Raw genomic sequence first — 20,187 nt, forward strand, 5'->3', positions numbered from 1 at the left:
GAATGGGTTCAGCATCCCTGTCTCTGGGGACAGGGAGGCGGGGTTGGTGGCGCTGAAGAGATTGGGCCTGGCAATGGAGAAGAAGACCAAGAGAAAAGGTGAGTAGTCAAGTCCTGGGGCCAGGTGGGCAGGAACTGTGACCTGGTTTTGAGATAGGAAAGTTTCTGGGGTACTGATACAAGCCAGAGTGAGTGCCAGGGAGGTTCTGGGGACAGAGGTTGGGGGATTGAGGCAGGTGGGCTCCATGGAGGTTGAATGTCATTTGACCTCTGAAAGACAGTACAGATCTAGGCACATCAGATCTAAAAAGGAGCAAAGTAGAGTAAAGACAGAAGGGCAGGGAAGAATAGGGTGAGGATGTGAAACAGAAAGTCACTGGCTTTGGTTGGACAAGAAGAGAAGGAGTGGGAGTAAGAGTGAAAAGGTGGGTAGGGGCCAGATTATGGTAGCTAAGGAGATTGGGCGATGGGGGAGGGTAATTTGAAGGCTCTCTGAGGGTGTAGAACTGTGCTTTGAGAAGATTGATCTGGCAGCCATGTGGAAAAGAGGTTAGATGGGGAGCCAATACTATAATGTAGCAGAGGTTGAGGTAATGGGGTCTGTATCAGTCAGGATTAATTTCCACCTGTATCAGTAACTTTTACAAGTATACATTTATTTCTCTCTCATGAAAAAGAAGTGGTGGTTAACAATCAAGTACTGATATGTAGGCTCCATAGTTCTCAGGTATCTGGTCTTCCATAGTTCTTTGCTTGCCATCTCTAGGGAGCTGCCATTGTTATCAAGATCCAGTGGAAGAGCATGTTTTCTTAAGGGAAACTCACCAGAAGTTCCACAGAACACTTTTACTTACTTCTCATTGGCCAGAACTTTGTTCGTGGCCACACCTAATCGGAAGGGAGTCTGGAAAATGAAGTCTTTTAACTGGGTGGCCATATGTCTGACTAAGACTGAGGGTTCTGTTATTAAGGAGAAAGGGGAGAAGGACTGTAGGGGAAGACAACTGGTAGACTCTGTCTCAGAGCCAGGCTTCAAGTAGTGACAAAGAGAATGAAGAAAAAGGGGAGAATATATGAGACACTCATTGACATAATGACTGGGCTTGACAACTGATTAGAAATGGCATGAAAATAAGAGAGATTTGGAGTCTGGGTAAAAGGAAGTGGAGAAACGATAGCTAATACGTACCAGGCACTGTTCTAAGTGCTTTCACATGTAGTTCACATTGATTCCTTATAACAAACCTATGAGATAGGTCCTAGTATTATTATCTCTATTTTGCTGATGAAGAAAATTGGGTGCAGGGATGGGTAGGTTGCTTGCCCAAAATAATACTATCAGCAGCAGAACCAGAATTTGAACCCAGGCAGCTGGTTCCAGAAACTGTCCTTAACCATCATGCTTGTGGTGGGAATGAACAGTTAGAGGAGACACAGGGATACTTAGCTCATGTGCTCATACTAAGTCTTTTATCCACATTGTTCCTCCTTTCCCTTGAGTATATTTAACTTCTCTAGTGCTCAGTGGTAGATGGCAAAGAAAACTTGCTGAATTGATTTTTGCATTGGGCTTGGAAGAACACTCCAATATCTGACAACCTGTCCCTTCTTTTGGTCATTGACAACTTCATGCCTTGGCCTGGAGTGGGCACTGTTCACTATCAATACCTTGTGGGGCCCAGGGGATGGGTTCTGGGGGCTGCATCTTGGATATTTCCCACTTTGTCAGGAAGTAGATTGCCCAAAACCTATGTTCGAATGGGGCAAGAGAAGAAGGAAGAGTTAAAAGGGAAGCCTGTGGGTCGCAGAACCTTGAAAGACTGGATGGGGATTCAGGAAGGTGGGCTCTGGATAGACTAAAAAATGGGGAGCTCCTCATATGGTTTCTGGGGGACAGTGGGCAGCTCTGTGCTCCAAGGACTTGGGGATATAGTTCTTGGAAGGACAGAAGGGATTTGTTTGTGGCCGGCTGTAACTTGAAAACAATATTCTCTGTCTGCCATTGCTGTTTTGCAGAAAGCATGATGAGGTCAAGTCTGTGTCAGGGCTAAATACCAAGAATAGAGTAATGTCTGCAGAGAGGATAACTAGAAAATTTCTTAATTAGGGTTGGGTTCCTATTTCTCCAGTCAATTCTAATCACTTGTTAGGTTTTAAGTCAGCTCTTTTGGCCGGCAGTGTGCAGCTCTAGAGTTCAGACAATGAGGACCCAGTGATTATGGATAAAGTAAGACAGACCTGGCCTCCCCTTCTGTAAAAATATTATCACAAAACTTATTTCTTGAGACTATGAGGATCCAAAGAATTAATATGTGAAAGTGTTGGCAAGCTCTCAAGTTTAGTTATTTATTATATTAGTGATAATGATGGATATTAGTCATTAATGCCTACTGGAAAATGACTCTGTACTTAAATTTCATGCTTCATTGGATCCCACTGACTTCCATTTCTTACCAAGGTACGTACTTCACTGACACCTGTAATCAAAGCTTGGAGATTTACTTAGGCACCAAAAGATTAATCATGACAAAAATCATGAAGTTTCTCATTTTCTTTCTTGTTCATTGGGCATTAGCCATCATCCCTGGGATGTGACCTCCTCATCTTACTCTGACGGGAATCTGTGCTTATATATATGTTTAGAAAATGTCTTGTTGAAAGGCTGCAGTCAGTAGGTTGTGGGAAAGGTGCTTTCCTTGAACAAAAATCTCATACTGGAATGGACCTTGATGTTTTGCTACATAGTGCCTCCATTCTAGGTTGTTACTGAATACTTCCTCTTTCCATTCCTTGTCTTTTTTCTTCCCCTCAACCAGGATTTAATTGCAAGAGACCAAATTCATCTGTAATTATTCTGTCTCAAAGATACAGACAAGAATAAGATGTATTTCCATCCTCTGTAAGCTCACCTTCTGGGATGGAAGACAGAATTGAAAATAAATAATTGTAATATGGCGAGACAAGTGCCATTGAATTAATATATTTTTGGTGCAGAGGTGGCATTTCAACAGGAAGAAAATGCATTTTGGCATTATCCCTGTCTAAATTTGCAACCCTAGAACTCACCCATCACTCAGCAAAACTGACTCTTCCTGCTTCTTATGTTAATTTCACAATCCTTTTCACTTCAGGGATCTGGAAATAATTTGAGTTTTATTAGTTCAGTCTCTTCTTTCTTTCATCTTATTGTGCTTCTTAATGCCTCGTTTATTATTTATTATGCAAAACACATTAGATCATCCCTCTCACCTCCATTCTCCCTAGTGATCTTTGTATGTGTTTTTATTTTTTCCATTATAAATTTTTAATGTGTATAACTGTTTGTTTCTTTAAAATCCAACCTTGCCCCATCACATTTGCAAAAATCTGAAAGCTTGACAATATACTTCTTGGCGTGGCTACAGGGAAACAGGTATTCTCATATATTGTTGGTGGGAATGAAAAATGGTACAATTCCTATCGAGGGAAACTTGGTAATTTTAACAAAACTAGATGTGCATTTATTCTTTATCCAACAATCTGACTTCTAGGAATTTATCCTTATATATTTCCAACAACGTGAAAATATAAATACACAGGTTACTCATATACAAACATAAATGTTTGTATTTGTAATATTATACTTATATGTCACAAATATACAAAGCACAAATATCACAAGGTAGTATTATTTCTAATCACAAATCATTGGAAACCACCTCAATGTCCAGACATAGGAAACAAAAAACTATGCTACTCACACACAATGGAACACAATGCAACTGTAAACAAGCATGAGGAAGATCTCCAAGATATGGACTGATTTCTATACAATATTGTTAAGTGAAAAAAGCAAAGTGAATAAAGAACATACATAATATGCACCTTTTATGTAAGAAAGAAGTTCAGAAAACATATAAATGTGCTTATCTTTACAAACAAAATACAGAAAGGGCAAATCAGGAAACATTAAAGTTGGTTACCTATAAGAGGTGGTGGGAATAGGGTAAAAGAGATACAGAGGGAATAATACTTCTCTGAATATATCTTTTTGCATAGTTTTGTTAATGTTATGAAGGCTCAAAAGTAAAATTAATAAGGATAGGAAGGGGGAAAATTCACCCCTAAAATTGAAAGCAAACTGAAACAAATCACCCAATTACATTTCAAATGAATACTACAATCATACCGAAGGAAGAGAGAGAAAAAAGAAATGACTAATCCAAGTTACTTATGATTGCAGCATCTGACTATATACTCTCAGTCTTAGGTGAGGGCATAGTAGGGGGTTACACAGAAATCTTTTTCTTAGGCTTGTGTATGTGTTTTGTTGGTTTATTTATTTTTTTTAGTGTTAGGAAAAAGTGATTCTGAAGCACTTTTGTATGGTTTATTGGATTGAGCAAATGAGTAAATGTATTATTGTTTTTGGGAGCCAGGGTTCTTGCTCGGGAAGAAGAGTCATAATATGGAAAGGGCAAGGAAAGAAAGAACTCTATTTGGATACATAAAAATTGGAGGTAGTAGTGTGTATCATGTTTCTATCCTATCTAATAAAAGAGAAACATGGTAATTGGCGTACGACCGCTACCCTTCCCATTGGCTAATCAGGGCGATATGCAAATTAACTGCCAGCCAAGATGGCGGCCGGCAGTCAGGCAGCTTAAACTGAACATGAGGCTTGCTTGCTTCAGTGATGGAGGACTGCAACGTTCCCCGCCTGCCTTGCCAGCCTCTGAGCTTGCAGTTTAAGAAACATTGTAACAAATATAGAAGCTAAACAAAACCCCAGAAACCAGCTTTCAGTGGGCTGGGATCTCAGAGCTGGAGTTGATACAGAGTTTCGATTATAGAACCTAAACAAACCAGATACCTCCTTTCAGCAGCTGAGGCCTCAGAGCTGGAGCCAAGCCTCAGAGCTAAAGCTGGCCCAGAATTAAAAAAGAAAAAGAAAAAAAGGAGCAGTTGGGAGCTTCAGTCGGCCTGAAAACAGCCCTCAGCCCCTCACCCAGACTGGCCAGGCACCCCAGTGGGGACCCCCACCCTGAAGGGTGTGTGACCAGCTGCAAACAGCCATCATCCCCTCATCCAGGCTGGCCAGGCACCCCAGTGGGGACCTCCACCCTGATCCAGGACACCCTTCAGGGCAAACCAGCCGGCCCCCACCCATGCACCAGGCCTCTATTCTATATAGTAAAAGGGTAATATGCCTCCCAGCAGCGGGATCAGCGGAGCTGAGAGGCCTCCCGGCACTGGATCAGCGTGACAGGGAGCAGCGCCCAAACCCCCTGATCGCCCTGCGGCTCTGTGTGTGACAGGGGGTGGGGCCACAACCTCCCTATCGGCCCTGCTCTGTTCGTGACAGGGGAAGGTGCCCCAACCCCCTGATCAGCCCTGCTCTGTGCCTGATAGGGGGGAGCTCCCCAACCCCCTGATCACCCTGCGGCTCTGTGTGTGACAGGGTGCGGCGCCCCAACCCCCCCCCCCCCCCCCATGGGCCCTGCTCTCTGTGTGATGGGGTAGAGCCATAACCTCCCCATCGGCCCTGCCCTGAGTGTGACAGTGGTGGCGCCCCAACCCCCTGATCAGCCCTGCTCTGTGGGTGATAGAGGGCGGTGCCCCAACCCCTTGATATGCCCTGCTCTGTGTGTGACAGGGGGCGGTGCACCAACTCCCCTATCGGCCCTACTCTGTGAGTGACAGGGGGGAGCTCCCCAACCCCCTGATGGGCCCTGCTCTGTGCGTGACAGGGGGTGGCGCCACAACCTCCCCATCTACCCTGCCTTGAGTGTGACAGGGGGCGGTGCCCCAACCCCCCAATCGGCCCTACCCTGAGCGTGACTGAGGGTGGCATCGCAACCTCCCAATCTGCCCTGCTCTGTGTATGACAGGGGGCAGCGCCCGAACTCCCCAATCGGCCCTACTCTGAGCCCGACCAGGGGCTGCACCTAGGGATTGGGCCTGCCCTCTGCCACCTGGGAGCAGGCCTAAGCCAGCAGGTTGTTATCTCCTGAGGGGTCCCAGACTGCGAGAGGGCACAGGCCGGGCTGAGAGACCCCCCTCCCTCCCCCCTGAGTGCACAAATTTTTGTGCACTGGGCCTCTAGTAATATATATGTGATTATGCATGTATATACATGTGTAGTTGTATCTTTGTATATATATATGTATAAATGTATATACATGTATCTATTATCTAGCTCTGCCTGTTGAAAGGGCCATGAAGCAATAACATCTCAATAGCACTGAGCACACCTAGTGCCCAGACCTTGGTCTCTAATACTCTTCCCCACTAAAAGGAACCAAGGCTCCTGGGAGAAATAGCTGATTCCAGGGCAGGGTAGGTATGAGATGAGCTGGAACATTTTGTTATACTAGAAATTAAGCAAGTGCTCAAAAAGAGCTGGTAGCATGTCACAAGGACACAGTAGCCAGCTTGAAAGGACTCCTACTAGTTAAATCAGAGACAATTTGAATATCAAAATAAATCAAGTACAATAGTGAATCATAAACTATTAAAAATAAGAACTTAGGAGTCCATACCAATAATAAATGGATATATTAATAACAAATATATGGGGAGAAGGGAGGGCTCTTGTTTATAGTGAAATGATAAAGGCCAATTGGTAAATTGGTAGAGGCGCTAGGGTTTGAAAGTTAGTGTTTTGCAATCCTTATGGTAAAGATTAGGTCAATCAAGAATCATCAATGCACACTAAACTTAGGGGGAAATTTAGATAACAAGCAGGATATTTGTATGGTCTTAAAGTATCGCCCACAGGCTGATTACTATTTCCAAGAGAAAGAATAGGAATTATAAAGTGGAGACATTTGACATCTTGACTGATTGACCACAATTTGCATCAGCAATGAGAACAGATGGACATCATGTGCCTCTAGATGTGATACTCTGAGAACAATACTGCAGCACCCATATCATATTACTGCCAAGAATGTATTGAAGCTTAATCATGAGGAAACATTAGACAAACTCTAAATGAGAAATACTCTATTAAAAACTGAGGAGAGGGCAGGTCTATACTAAAAACCACCATTATCATGAATGACCAAGGAAGGCTCCAGAAGTGTTCCAGATTAAAGAAGGAGAGAGACAAGACAGCTGAATGCAATCCCTGCCCCTAGACTAGGTTCTATACTGGAGGGGAAGCTACTGTAAGGACATAAATGTGTCAATGGACAAAAATGGGATATTGGACAGATTAGATAAAAGTATTGTTCCAATGTTAAATTTACTAAAGATGATAACCATACTAGATAGTTGTGTAAGAAAATGTCTCTGTTCATAGGAAATAGAATTGAGGTATCTAGGGATAAATGGCCACAAATATATATGTATATATGTAACTTTCCCTAAAGTGATTCAAGGGAATATATGGGGTTAGGGAGGGAGGGAGAGAGGGAGGGAGGGAGAGAGAGAGAGAGAGAGAGAGAGAGAGAGAGAGAGAGAGAGAGAAAGCAAATGGGCAAATTGTTAGCAATAGGTGAAATTCAGAAAAAAGTAAATCAGGTGTTCTTGTATTATTTTTATTCTTGTAACTTTTCTCTAAGTTTAAAGTTATTTCCAAATAAAAAGTTTAAAAAAATCAGTCTTGCATATCTGCATTGGTACAGGAACATTTCTGCTTGTTGGTGTTGGTTCTGGGGACCATGTTGATGTCTGACTACTTGTTACAATAGATAACATCAGTAATCTAAAAGAAAAAAACCACACTTTTATTTTGGGAGTGAAGCTCTTTCCTTGCAAATGAAATTTCATGTGGAATGTCAAGCTGTAGAAGAGATGGAAGAAGGGTTGCTCTGATTGTTGTGGGGAGTATAAGTCTACTTCACCTTCCAATCCCAGTTGGGCAGCTCTGAGGCACCTCCAGAGAATGCAGTTTGACAGCCAGTGCTCTCAATTACACTGGGCATGGTCCAACTGACCTTATTAACCACTGAATGAGTGACTGTATTGTGACTGGGTGAAAACCTCAGGATTACTTCAGAGCAGTTGACTTGTGTTTTTTGGACATGTCCTAATGGGTCTTTCAGTGATAAATGACCAGTTCCTTTTCTACCTCTCCATGAGGTTGTTCTGTCCTTGGCCTGTGGTTCACACTTGACATCTATTCAGCAACCAGGCCCTGTATGTCAAGCTCAGTGTGCGATTATTTTCAAGAATCGAGTTGGTTCAGAAGAAAAGTGTGTAGATAAGGCTCATGGAAATAGAATCATATTTTCTTGTCACTGCTTCATGTTTGTTTGGGATACATTTTCAAATGGCTGTGGTGCCTCGCAGATGGGACTTAGGTTTATTCAACCATCTGCTTCCTTTCCTTTACTTTCAGGTAGTTAAGAATCTTTAACACATTTGTTGAAGAGGATATTGGCATTTAAATAAATCTTTGGCAAACCCTTTTGTAAAGTGACTTAATACTCTTCCAAGTTAACTACTCTGAAAGTTGGAATCTCCATATATTTATTTTAAAACTCAAACCCAAGTCAACCAAAATGTAAGAGTATTACTTATTCAGCAAACCTTGGAAGATTGTACATAACAAAATCATTTTGTTTAAGAAGATGTAGCCAAAACAGAAACAGACACATAGATGCAGAGAACAAACTGATGGCTGCCAGAGGAGATTGTGTTGGGAGGGAGGGGGCCGCTGGATGAAAAATGTGAAGAGATTAAGAAGTATAAATTGGTAGTTACAAAATAGTTATGGGGGTATAAAATATAGGGTAATAACTAGGTATGGTGCTAGGTGGGTACTTGAAATATTGGGGGGATCACTTTGTAAATTATGATTGTTTAACCACTATGCTGTATAACTGAAACTAATATAAAATAATATTTTTTAAAAAAGACATAGCCATCTTAGTGACTTGCCTCAAGTCTCTATAAGGCTTTTTGTAGGGCCAAGACCCTAACTGCTACCTGCCCCATTGTTCTTTTCATAGGAAGACAAATATCCTTAGGGCAGTGGTCAACAAACTCATTAGTCAACAGAGCCAAATATCAACAGTATGATTGAAATTTCTTTTGAGAGCCAAAATTTTTAAACTTAAACTATATGGGTAGGTACATTGTTATTAACTTAATTAGGGTACTCCTAAGGCTTAGGAAGAGCCACACTCAAGGGGCCAAAGAGCCGCATGTGGCTCGCGAGCCGCAGTTTGCCGACCACGCCAGGCCTAGGGTGAACTGAGGATAGAGGTGGCTCTTGGATTTTATCTTTTATAACAATTTCTGTTGATTGGTAGTGACTTCCTCCAGTCCTATGTTGAGAGTGATTTTGGGATAGATAGCATCTGGTCTAGTAAGAATAAGTGTTATGATCAATTTATGATGTCTGTTTGGGGTATAGAATAGGGAACTTATCCAGATCTATGCAACATATGTGGTGCTCCTGGTCTAAAAGTAACTCTCAGGGGCTCTGGTTGGAAAGAACACATGTCTGCATTGGCCACAAGCACCAGTCTATTTTATGTGTTTTCTTAGTAACAAGGAGCCTTAGCTATGAATCTGCAACTTAGACATGGGAGGAACCAGAGACTCCTCACTGACACTTTGGTGTTTTTCCTGTGCACATATGACACTCAATACCACACAGGAATCCTTAGTGGAGGGTGTGGCAAAGGCAGTGTTAAAAATCCCCTATACTTAGTTTGGGTTTAACTGATTGTCATGTTCATCTTGGTATTTTAGAATTCCAGTCTTTCTTTTAAGATTTCAGAACCCTGAACTTTCTTGTATTTGTACAACCTCAGTGATATTTCTTTGCAACTTAAGTGGCAAGAAAAGCTGACCCTGGCGAAGCCCAACCTCTGTCAGAACCTTCCTCAGTACTGAGGCATGAGGAGCAGAATAGAATTCAGAGACAGTCTCTCTGTGAAGCTATGCCTGATCCTCATGAAGGCTGGAGAATTCTCCTCCTTTGAATCCCACAGCACGTTGTACAACTTTTAGGTGAGTTCTGTAGTGCTGCTTGGCTGCCTTCCACTGAGATCTCCTCGTCCTTCCCTGCCCCCTTTTGATGATAAGAACCTTCCACTGAAGCTTTAATCAGTAGCATTTTTAAAATTTATTTTTTATTGATTTCAGAGAGGAAGGGAAAGGGAGAGATAAAAACATCAATGATGAGAGAGAATCATTGATTGGCTGCCTCCTGCACTCTCCACACTGGGGATCGAGCCCGCAATCTGAGCATGTGCCCTGACCAGGAATCAAACCGTGACCTCCTGGTTCATAGGTTGACCCTCAACCACTGAGCCATGCGGGCCTGGCATCAGTAGCATTTTTGAAGGCCATTATTATACCTTGCTCCCCCCCCCCCCTCCAACCCCCAGTTCCAGGTAATATTGCAAACTATCTAAAACCCCAGTATATGTTTGCAAAGTGCATTGTTTCAAATATTAAATACTTCAGGTTAATATTTGTGTTTTTGGAATTATTTTTTAGGGTAAGAATAAAAAAGGCTGGTTGAGCATCGTTAATCCAGGCAATTCATGATAGATTGTGCCTTCTCCTCCCTGCCACGCCTTTCCTCCCTTCCCCAGGGGTCTAGATTCGCGTTACTTTTGGTAATCCACACAGACAACTTCCTGGTGCTGAACAGTTGGAGGTGTTCTTACTGGGAGGCAGGGTGTTAGAGGCAGCCCTCAGAAGGAGTCAATGCGTGTTTTACTCACGAACAGCCCCGAATAAGGAAGACTTTGTGTGAATGTTGTCATATTTCCCAATAACACATGCTTGAAGTAGCCAGTGTGACCCTCCCTTCCTAAAGCAGAAAACAACTCCCCATTTATGGGTTCCTTTCAAACCCTGTTTATGCCAACACCCACCTGGGTATGTTCTGACTTTGGGGCCAAACAAATATACATGAGCATGGAGGCAAAATGCTTTTAGTTATCTATTTATTTAAATTATTTGTTTTACTTTTTTTTATTGTCTAAAGTTTTACATATGTCTCCGAGGCAAAATACTTTCATCGAAAGAAGTTGTGGGTAGAAGTGGGTCCCAGATAGGAGCAGGAGTGTTGTGTGAAGATGAGAATGAGAGGGTTAAGCAACCCTATTTAGGGTGGAGGAGGATCCACATTCCTATTTCAAAAATGGTATGAAATTGCTTTTTCCTGCCTTACTTCCACCTGCATCCTTCCCCCTTCGCTGAGGAGTCTGTGAAGATCTTTTAATTTAAGAGTTGAAACTAGAAAGAAAAACACCACAATGACATAGATATGCTTTATTTCTTTGATGAAAAGAAATTGGAAACATTAAAATCAGAGTTTTGGAGAATTTTGATGTGATTCTCCTTCAACATATTGTCCCAATTTTATTCTTTCCAGGTGATTTGTCTTAACATGACCACAGTTTTAGACATTTTGAAGAGTCAAGAGAATAATTTTTTTGTTTATGGGAGATATAAAAAAGCCTGAGGTATTTACTATTTTTAAATCTGGATAACTGAATGGTAATAACCAATTGGGCCCGGAATTCTGACAGATAATTTAGAGCTCATATACCTAAGTACAGTCATGCACCATATGTATGAAGGTGGTAGACCACATAGCTGAGGTGTGTAGCAGGCTATACACACTTCATCCTGTTCACACAATGACAAAATCACCTATCAACGCATATCTTAGAACGTATCCCTGTCATTAAGCAGTGCCTGACTATATCCATGTTCCAACTCTCCCGGTCCCCCAAACTCACTTCCTGTCTGTTTTCCATTCACCAGGCTCCAAGCATTAAACATGCCATGGCCTTTCCCACCTCAGGGTCACTCAGAGTGCTGCTCCCTCTCCAGGAGGGATGTTCCCTTCCCACCGCCTGCAGGCACAGAGCCTGCTCTCCAGCTTAAATCTCACCTCCTCAGACGGGCCTGCCCGCCTCACCCTAAGTGAGAGTGATCAATAATACGAATCTTCCTATTCTTCATGTTAGCCTCCTTTTTGTATCCTTCGAAATGTCCACCAAAATTTATCATTACTTTGTTAGTTTACTAGATTTCCCTGAAATGTAACTTCTTTGAAGGCTGGGACTCTGCTTGCAAGTGTTTCCAGTCACAAACACCCATTGAATAAACAAACTTGTGAACAGTGGAGCTGGCAAGACCAAAACACACGGGTCATTTGTCCACGGGAGCCAGGCTGTCCTGGAGATGGGTTTCTGTCAGCACCTTCCTGTCCCTGCAGCTGGCCAGGCTGGGTCGGGGAGGCTGGGGTGGAGAAACACCCAGAGAAGCTGAGCGCCTTTTGGTTCTGGGTGCATTCTCATTATTTTAGAGGTGATGCAAGTCAGCCCAGGCGTGGACTTGAGGCTCTGTCTTTTCTGGCAAAAGGTGGGGATGTGGGTCATACTAGTAGTTACTATTTTAATATGAGGAATACAGCTTGGAGTTTTTCTTGGAAAAATGTGGCATTTTAATAGCAGACATTTACCTTCTCAGCCAGACATGATGCTGGTCATGAGGCACAGGGATGAAGGGAACAAGCCATTCACAGTGTCTCTGCGGGAGACCGACCTGTAAACAATTCTAACACGGAGTGACAAGAGCTGCCACTAGGCAAGTGCAGGTGCTCCAGAGGAGGGCGGGGGGCCTTGGTGGCGTGTGGGAGTGTGGGTGGGAGACTTCCCAGAAAGGTCAACCTCAGCTTGCTGCCTCCTTGCTGGTTTCTTAAAGGAGGATTTGGTGACCTCTGCTGGGAGATGAGACTCCAGCCTGAACTGAGCCAGTTGGTGCAAGGAGAGGGGAGATGTGCACAAAACTAAGAAGGCTTTCTAAAGTAAAACTGGCTTTAAGAGATACAGCTTGAAGGAGATTTGATAAAAGGTGGAGGGACCTGGATCAACAGCATCTGGGAAAATACTTTATGAGCAAGGCCAGAGAGTGGAAAAGGCTGGAAGGGTAGGAATGGAGAAACGAGAGGGGAGAGTGGTCCAGCTAAGTGGGTTTTGTTGGGGGAGGATTTGGACTGAGCAATTCCACTTGTAAGAATTTATTCTCAGGAACCAATCAGTTACACATGCAAAGATATCTCCCCCTTCATTGATGGTACACACTAGAATAGCTAAACACCAGGATGAATGAAATAATTTATGGTCTACCCAGAATATGACAGGACCATTAAAAACAATGGTGTCCTTTTATTTATATTGGGAAGAAAAGACATTCAAGAGATATTGTTAAGTAGCAAAACCAGATTATGAAACAATACTAAAAACATATAAAGGTCTGGATGTAAACACAAAATGGTCACAGTGTGGGAATAATTATGAACAATTATTTATTTTTTGCTTTACACTTTTATGTGTTTCTTTTTCTACCCACAGTGAGCAGGCATCAAATTTACAATCAGAGAAATCAGTAAAGTGACTTCCATTTTGAAAGGAAAACCCCATAGGGTTTTTACAGAGGTGATCAGGGATAGAATCTCAGTTGAAGTAGTGATTTTCCAAGGAGATTCTCTAGTATGAAGGGGCTTCTGGATCTTGTGGTTTTGGCTCTGGGTGGAGAGATGAAATCTTCTGTTTGCTCCCCAGTACTGACCTCCCCCTTTAATGCTCTAGAATAGGCATGGGGAGAGGAGGCTCCTTCGCATGCTCCCTGAGCTGGTGGTTCTGCAGGCTATCTGCGAATTAGAAAGTAATACCTGTGCTCAGGTCAATTAAAGACAGATCTCTAGAGATGAGGCCCAGGTAAAGGGCCCAGATGATGCTCTTCTGAAGCCAGGGTGAGTACCTCCTGATTAGAGGATAAGGAATGATGAATAAACAGCATCATAAATTTGGACCACTGTTTTTAAGGTAGGTCAGACCTGTGTGTTGACCTTTGAAACAGGATTCCTTGGTCAAATTCTTCTGTACTTCCCTCTAGGAAAGTCTCAAAGCACACAGGCAAGTAAAGGCACCGGGAAGTCCTGCCATAAAGAAATCTGCTTTGTTTCCCTTGGTGTTTCCCATTGTCTTGGCTACAGACACCTTTGTCCTTGGTAATCCTTTATCTTGGGTTGCAGTGGGCTGGCAACAGCAGCCTGGAGTTCTTCTTGCATGTCACATAGTTTGGCCACCCTGTGGGAACAATTCTCCACAATGACCCTAGGGCAGTGGTAAGACCCAAGTGGATTCCTGGATATACAGCTGTATTGGTAAATATGGAGTTCCCATTCTGGAACTTTGGGGTATATACCTGTTGCTCACTAGACTGCCTGACCTGGAACAGTGGGGAGGGGACACCCTGGCTACAGAGTTTGGTTTACACAGAAGGAAAATGAGGTCCAGAGAGGTTATCCTGTGCTTTGTCCCAAATAATGAAGCTGGGCTGGAGTCCACAAGGGACTTAAAATCCAGACTTTCTGCTTCTCAGTCACAAGCAGTCAGTCCCCTTCCTCCCCCCCGGGTTAAAGATATGACCTCAGACATTTTATGATCTTTGAATAAAGGAGCACTGCCATGATTAATGGGAAGTTCTGGCCTTTTTATTCCATTTTGTGTTCCTCTCTCCATCTGCTAAGAAGACACCCAAAGCTCTAAATATCACTGGGTTGTAAGGAATGTTTAGAATTGAAGAGCTGGTTTGACACGATTAAAAGCTTCCAGAAGGCTGTTATGGCTCCAATTATTTACTTAGCGATAGCGAGCTATTTAAATTTCATTATGGAGTAGAAAACAGGGAGATAAGAACAAAATATGGTCAGGCTGACTGTGACCTCCAAAACCCTCTGCTCCTTTGGTTTATAAAAGATAGCAGGAACAGAACATTCTGATTCAAGGATCATTTTGTTAAACTGTGCATTCTCTTAAATGGAATTGTTTCTTAATCTCTTTGTGGGCTGCTAATGGCCATTTATGGAGCATGCCAAGGCAAAGTCAATGGGGACCAAATGGGGCTGCTGATTTGGGGAGGGGTCCCCCAGTGTGGAAGGTCATTGGACAATGACTCAGTAACTACCCCCTGACCCCTGTCTCCAAGGCAAAGAAAGCAGTGTTCAGTCCTTTATTTTCCTCAGTCCCTTTTATATACATGACTTTGATTGTTGAAACACTTCCTCCTCTTGCCCCAGTCCTCTTGCAAGATTAGTCTCTATAGTACTTTAAACTATAACATTTTCATTGACACAACTTTTCATTTTGTTCTTCGTATAGCAGGTAGGAAGGGCTGGAGGGTATGGCAGGGCGGAGGACCTGGCCCAGTGGGTTGTCAAAAGGGGCACTTAACTGATATGTACATGCATGTGCACACATATGTGTATATATACACATACATTTATTTTACACTGAGGACTAATTTACATATAGTAAAATTCACCCTTTTTAATGTATAATTTTATGAATTTTGACAAATGAATACAGTTGCATAACTTCATCAAAAATCAGTATACACAGTGGTGGGGAAAAGTAGGTTTAGAGTTGTTCATATGAAAAAAAAATACTAATACAAGAATAAATTCTGTGTGTTTTCCTGATTATTTATATGAATGTATATATATGACCTGATTTATATATATATAAATATATATATAAAATATATATATATTGATCTTCATTATGTTCTCAAATAGTTCTTCCTCTCCACTTTAATCTTTTTTAATGGAGCTCCTATTATCTAGATGTAATATCTCTATTTCTATCTTCCTTATCTCTTACTATTTCTTTTATATTGTCTATTTCTTTGTCCTTGTTTTCTTCCTTCTGGGGTGTGTGTGTGTGTGTATATATATATAAATAATTTTTATTGTTGAGATTATTACAGATGTCCCTCTTCCCCTCCCCCCCATTGTCACCCTCTACCCAGTTCCCACCCCACCCCAGACCTTTGCCACCCTATTATCTGTGTCCATAGGTAATGCATATATGCATATAAGGTCTTTGTTTAATCTCTTTCTGCCCTCCCACCCCCCAGTCTGTTCCATTTCCATGCCTCTGACTCTATTTTATTCACCAGTTTATTCTGTTCACTGGATTTCTTATTCCTTTATTTTGATTTTTAAATTGAAATGTTGATAGATATGTATTTGTTGCCATTTTGTTGTTCACATTTTTGATCTCTTTCTTTTTCTTCTTCTTCCTCTTCTAAAAGAATACCCTTCAACATTTTATATAATACTGATGTGGTGGTGATTAACTCCTTTAGCTTTTTTCTTGTCTGTGAAGCTCTTTATCTGACCTTCAATTCTAAATGATAGCTTTGCTGGGTAGAGTAATCTTGGTTGTAGGTCCTTGCTATTCATCACTGAATATTTCTTGCCACTCTCTTTTGGCCTGCATAGTTTCTGTTGAAAAATCAGCTGACAGTCATATGGGCATTCCCTTGTAGGTAACTAATGGCTTTTCTCTTGCTGCTTTTAAGATTCTCTCTTTATCTTTAGTCCTTGGCATTTTAATTATGATGCGTCTTGGTGTGGTCCTCTTTGGGTTTCTCTTGTTTGGGACTCTCTATGCTTCCTGGGCTTGTAAGTATATTTCTTTCACAGGTAGGGGAAGTTTTCTGTCATTATTTTGTCAAATAGGTTTTCAATATCTTGCTCTCTCTCTTCTGCTGGCACCCCCATAATGAGAATGTTGGTACACTTGAAGTTGTCCCAGAGGTTCCTTACATTCTCTTCATGTTTTTGGGTTCTTTTTTCTCTTTGCTCTTCTTGTTGGGTGTTTTTTGCTTCCTCATATTTCAAATCATTGATTTGATTTTGGAATCCTCTACTCTACTATTGAACCCATGTATATTACTCTTTATTTCAGTCAGTGTATGTTTAATTTCTGACTGGTCTTTTCCATTTTTTTTTTTGGAGGTTTCTAGAAGATTCTTGAGTAAACTTATAACCGTGGTTTTGAACTCTATATTCAGTAGTTTGCTTTCTTCCATTTCTTTCATTTGTGACAAGTTTCTTTATTTCTGCATTTTGTCTGCTTCCCTGTGTTTGTTTCTATGTATTGAGTAGAGCTGCTATGTCTCCTTGAGTTGGCAGAGTGGCCTTGTGTAGTAGGTGTTCTATAGGGCCCAGTGGCTCAGCCTCCCCAGTCACCTGAGCAGGGAGCTCTAGATGCACCACTTTGTGGGCTGTGAGCACAGTCTTGTTGTAGTTGAGCCTTGATTGCTGTTGGTATCACTGGGAGGAATTGACCTCCAGCCCAGTTGGCTGTGAGGACCAGTTTCGACTGCTGTGGGAGAGCTGTTACGGCAGGAGACATGCCTATGGAGCAGGACTTGCTTCAGTGGGGCTTTGGTGCCACTGAGTCTGCCCCTTGAGTGTGCCACTTATGGATGTGTAGAGTTGTAATCTGGTATGGTCTGACACTGACTACGGGGTACACTGGCTCTTGCATCTCCAGGGAGGTGCAAATTCAGCCACTGCCTGGGGCCCCCAACAGGCACTACAGAGAGATCTGCAGATTCCTCCTCTTTGTATCAGGTTTGGAAGTGCTCAGATGAGGCCCAGCTATGAAGCAAGGCAGGCTAGTGCTGGTGTCAGGTCTTGGGGCTTTTATTGATAGGTTTGGGGCTCCCTGACCCACCTGTAGCTTGTTTGAGAGATATTTAGCCTGAGCAAGGACAGGCCATTTATATGCAAAAGCTGCTGCACTCAGCTTGGGTGGGGTTGTAAATTGGATGATGCCTAGGGTCTTAGGGAATCACCAGAGCAGAGCAAACAGAAATGGCTGCCAGTCAGCCCTCAGACTGGGGAGGTTCCAGCATAGGGACAATGATCCCTGTGAGCACCTCTGTCTGGGAGAAATCTGCTCCCGAGTTCCTGCCCTGATACCAGACAATCTGCTGGGATCCAACCCCAGCAGGTCCAGGGGTCCCCAAAGGTGTGGACGGAGTCGGCGAAGAAGGAATGACACAGAGGCAGCGTTCAGTTGATCAGCATGGTTGGGTTCTCTTGCCTGGTTCTATTGCCAGGTTCTGTAGGTTCTCCAGCCAGGTTCTGTAGCCAGATTCTGTCCAAGATCTTTTGCCATGTTCTCTTGCTAGGTTCTCTCTCTAGGTTGTGTTGCCAGTTTCTGTCCAGGATCTTTTGCCATGTTCTGTCTCTAGGTTCTGTGTAGGTTCTGTGTCTAGGTTCTGTGTCTAGGTTCTGTGTCTAGTTTCTGTGTCCTGTTGTCTTGTTACATCTGTATTTATACCAGTTGATTCCAACCCTATCAATCTCTATTCCAAAGGTTAGGGCGTTTCTTATCTCCATTCCAGGGAGTAAAGATTATGTAGTTTAAGCATGATTGTTCGTAGTTAAAGTGATTAATTACCTGCCTGGCACTTAGTTAAGGGGTTTTATCCCCTCCCTAACTTCAGGGGAAAATCCCTACCTGGGGAAACAACCTTTCTCAGAGAGGTGACCTTGGTTAAAACACATAGTGCCAAGAAGGTGAGCAAACATATTAAGAACAGTATGCCATATATGCCAGGTCCCTTGAAACAGCAAGGATGGACTGGCTCCCGTCAGCAATCCAGATCCTCTTCATATGTGTCTGAGTTCCTCAGAGCCTCACACTGGTTCTCTGGGGAACTCAGACACACAAGCTCAGAGGAAACAGGACCTTGTAAGTTCCGTTCATGGTGCTGGCCTCTTAAGAGGAACAGCTGGGTCTCCAGCAGCCTCTGTTTCACTGAGCCCCAATCCACACTGGTTTTTATAGGCCATAGTTCTTACTGCCTGTATCTCTACTTCTTTTCCCAGCTCTGGGGCCCTGGGTTGGGGTCTGGTGTGAGGCTGGGACCCCTTGCTCCTCCAGGCGGCCTCTGCAGAGACTTCTCCCTCCTGATTAAAAAAGCGGCCCACGTGGGTGCCAGTCCAGGCCGTTCTGTGCCTCTGAACCTCCTACCAGTCTCAGTGTGCTTTCTTCTTTACTTCTCTATTTGTAGGAATTCCATTCAGCCAGCTTTCCAGTGGTTCGGATGATGGTTGTTTTGTATTTCAGTTGTAATTTTGATGTGGTTGTGGGAGGTGGGGAGTACAGGCATTTACCTATGCTGCCATCTTCTCCCTCTCTGGGATATTTTTTCAATGGGTCTCCCAATTCACTAATTTGTTCTTCAGCAGTATCAATTCTGCTCTCTCTTATTATATTTCTGTTTGAATCTTTTTATGTTTCTTTGCTTCTTCTTATTAATTGTTCTTGTATCTTTTTGTATATTTATTAGGCTGATTAAAAATAGTTAATCCATATATTTTGATATTTCTGCTTCTATTTGAATCTGTAATCTAGGAGGTTACCTTCATTTTGAAATAGGTGTGCTCCTGAAATATCTTGTTATTTTGTTTTGTGTGATCATTCCCCGCCCCCCACCCCCACCCCCGCACCTGTCCAGGGTGCTGGCTACTCAATCAGGCAGTGCATATGGGGAAAGGCAGACCCCCAGTGAACTCGGGGGGGGGGGGCGGGGGGTAGTGGTAGGTGAACTTCAGTCTTGAGAAAATTACATTCAATTGCTCCTTACCCCACAAAACAACCCCTGAGGTCAGGTCTTCATCTTTTATTCCCCAGAGAGAAGCAGATTCACAAGAGACTAAGAATTCAGTGGTTCTGAATTTTGGCTGCACATTGAAATCACTTGGGAAGTTTTAAAAAGTCCTGATGCCCACACCATGTTCCAGACCAATTTCATTAGAGTCCCTGAAGGTGGAATTGAAGCAACAGTGCCGGTATAGCTCTCCAGGTGATTTCAATTTGCAGCCAAGTTTGGGACTCTTCATCAAGACTAGATTGTAAATCTCCAGCCCTGGGAGTTTGAAGGAGAAGGGATGTGAAAATAATTTCTAAAAGTCAGTTGGTCCCCTGGTTTTTCTGTTTCTTCTGAGGACATCTGCTCCAGATCTCTATGTCTTGGCAGGAGGGATGCAGGCACTGTTTGCCACAAGGTGACTGGGGGTGGTGGTGGGGGCGGGGGGGAGGGTTGGGGGAAGCAGAAGCAGAATTCTATCAATTCTTCTATTTTATCTTCCCAAAAATCCTGCTGGGCTGTGTCCTGTCTTAGGACAATGCCACCACTCCACAATCACCAGTATAAAATAAACCAGTAAACTTAGGAGCTGGTCACCATGTTTTTCCCCTTACTTTACTAGTTCCTTTGGAGTAGATAGGGATGGGGCAGTGGAGGTGGGGATCAAGCAGTCATGCTTATTCAGGATCTTGGCTTCACTGGAGCTCCTCAGGGCATGACCCATGGACTGGATATATGACATCACCTGGGAGTGTGTCAGAAATTT

Source organism: Myotis nattereri (assembly GCF_964212035.1).
Source record: "Myotis nattereri genome assembly, chromosome: 7".
NCBI classification, from domain to species: domain Eukaryota; kingdom Metazoa; phylum Chordata; class Mammalia; order Chiroptera; family Vespertilionidae; genus Myotis; species Myotis nattereri.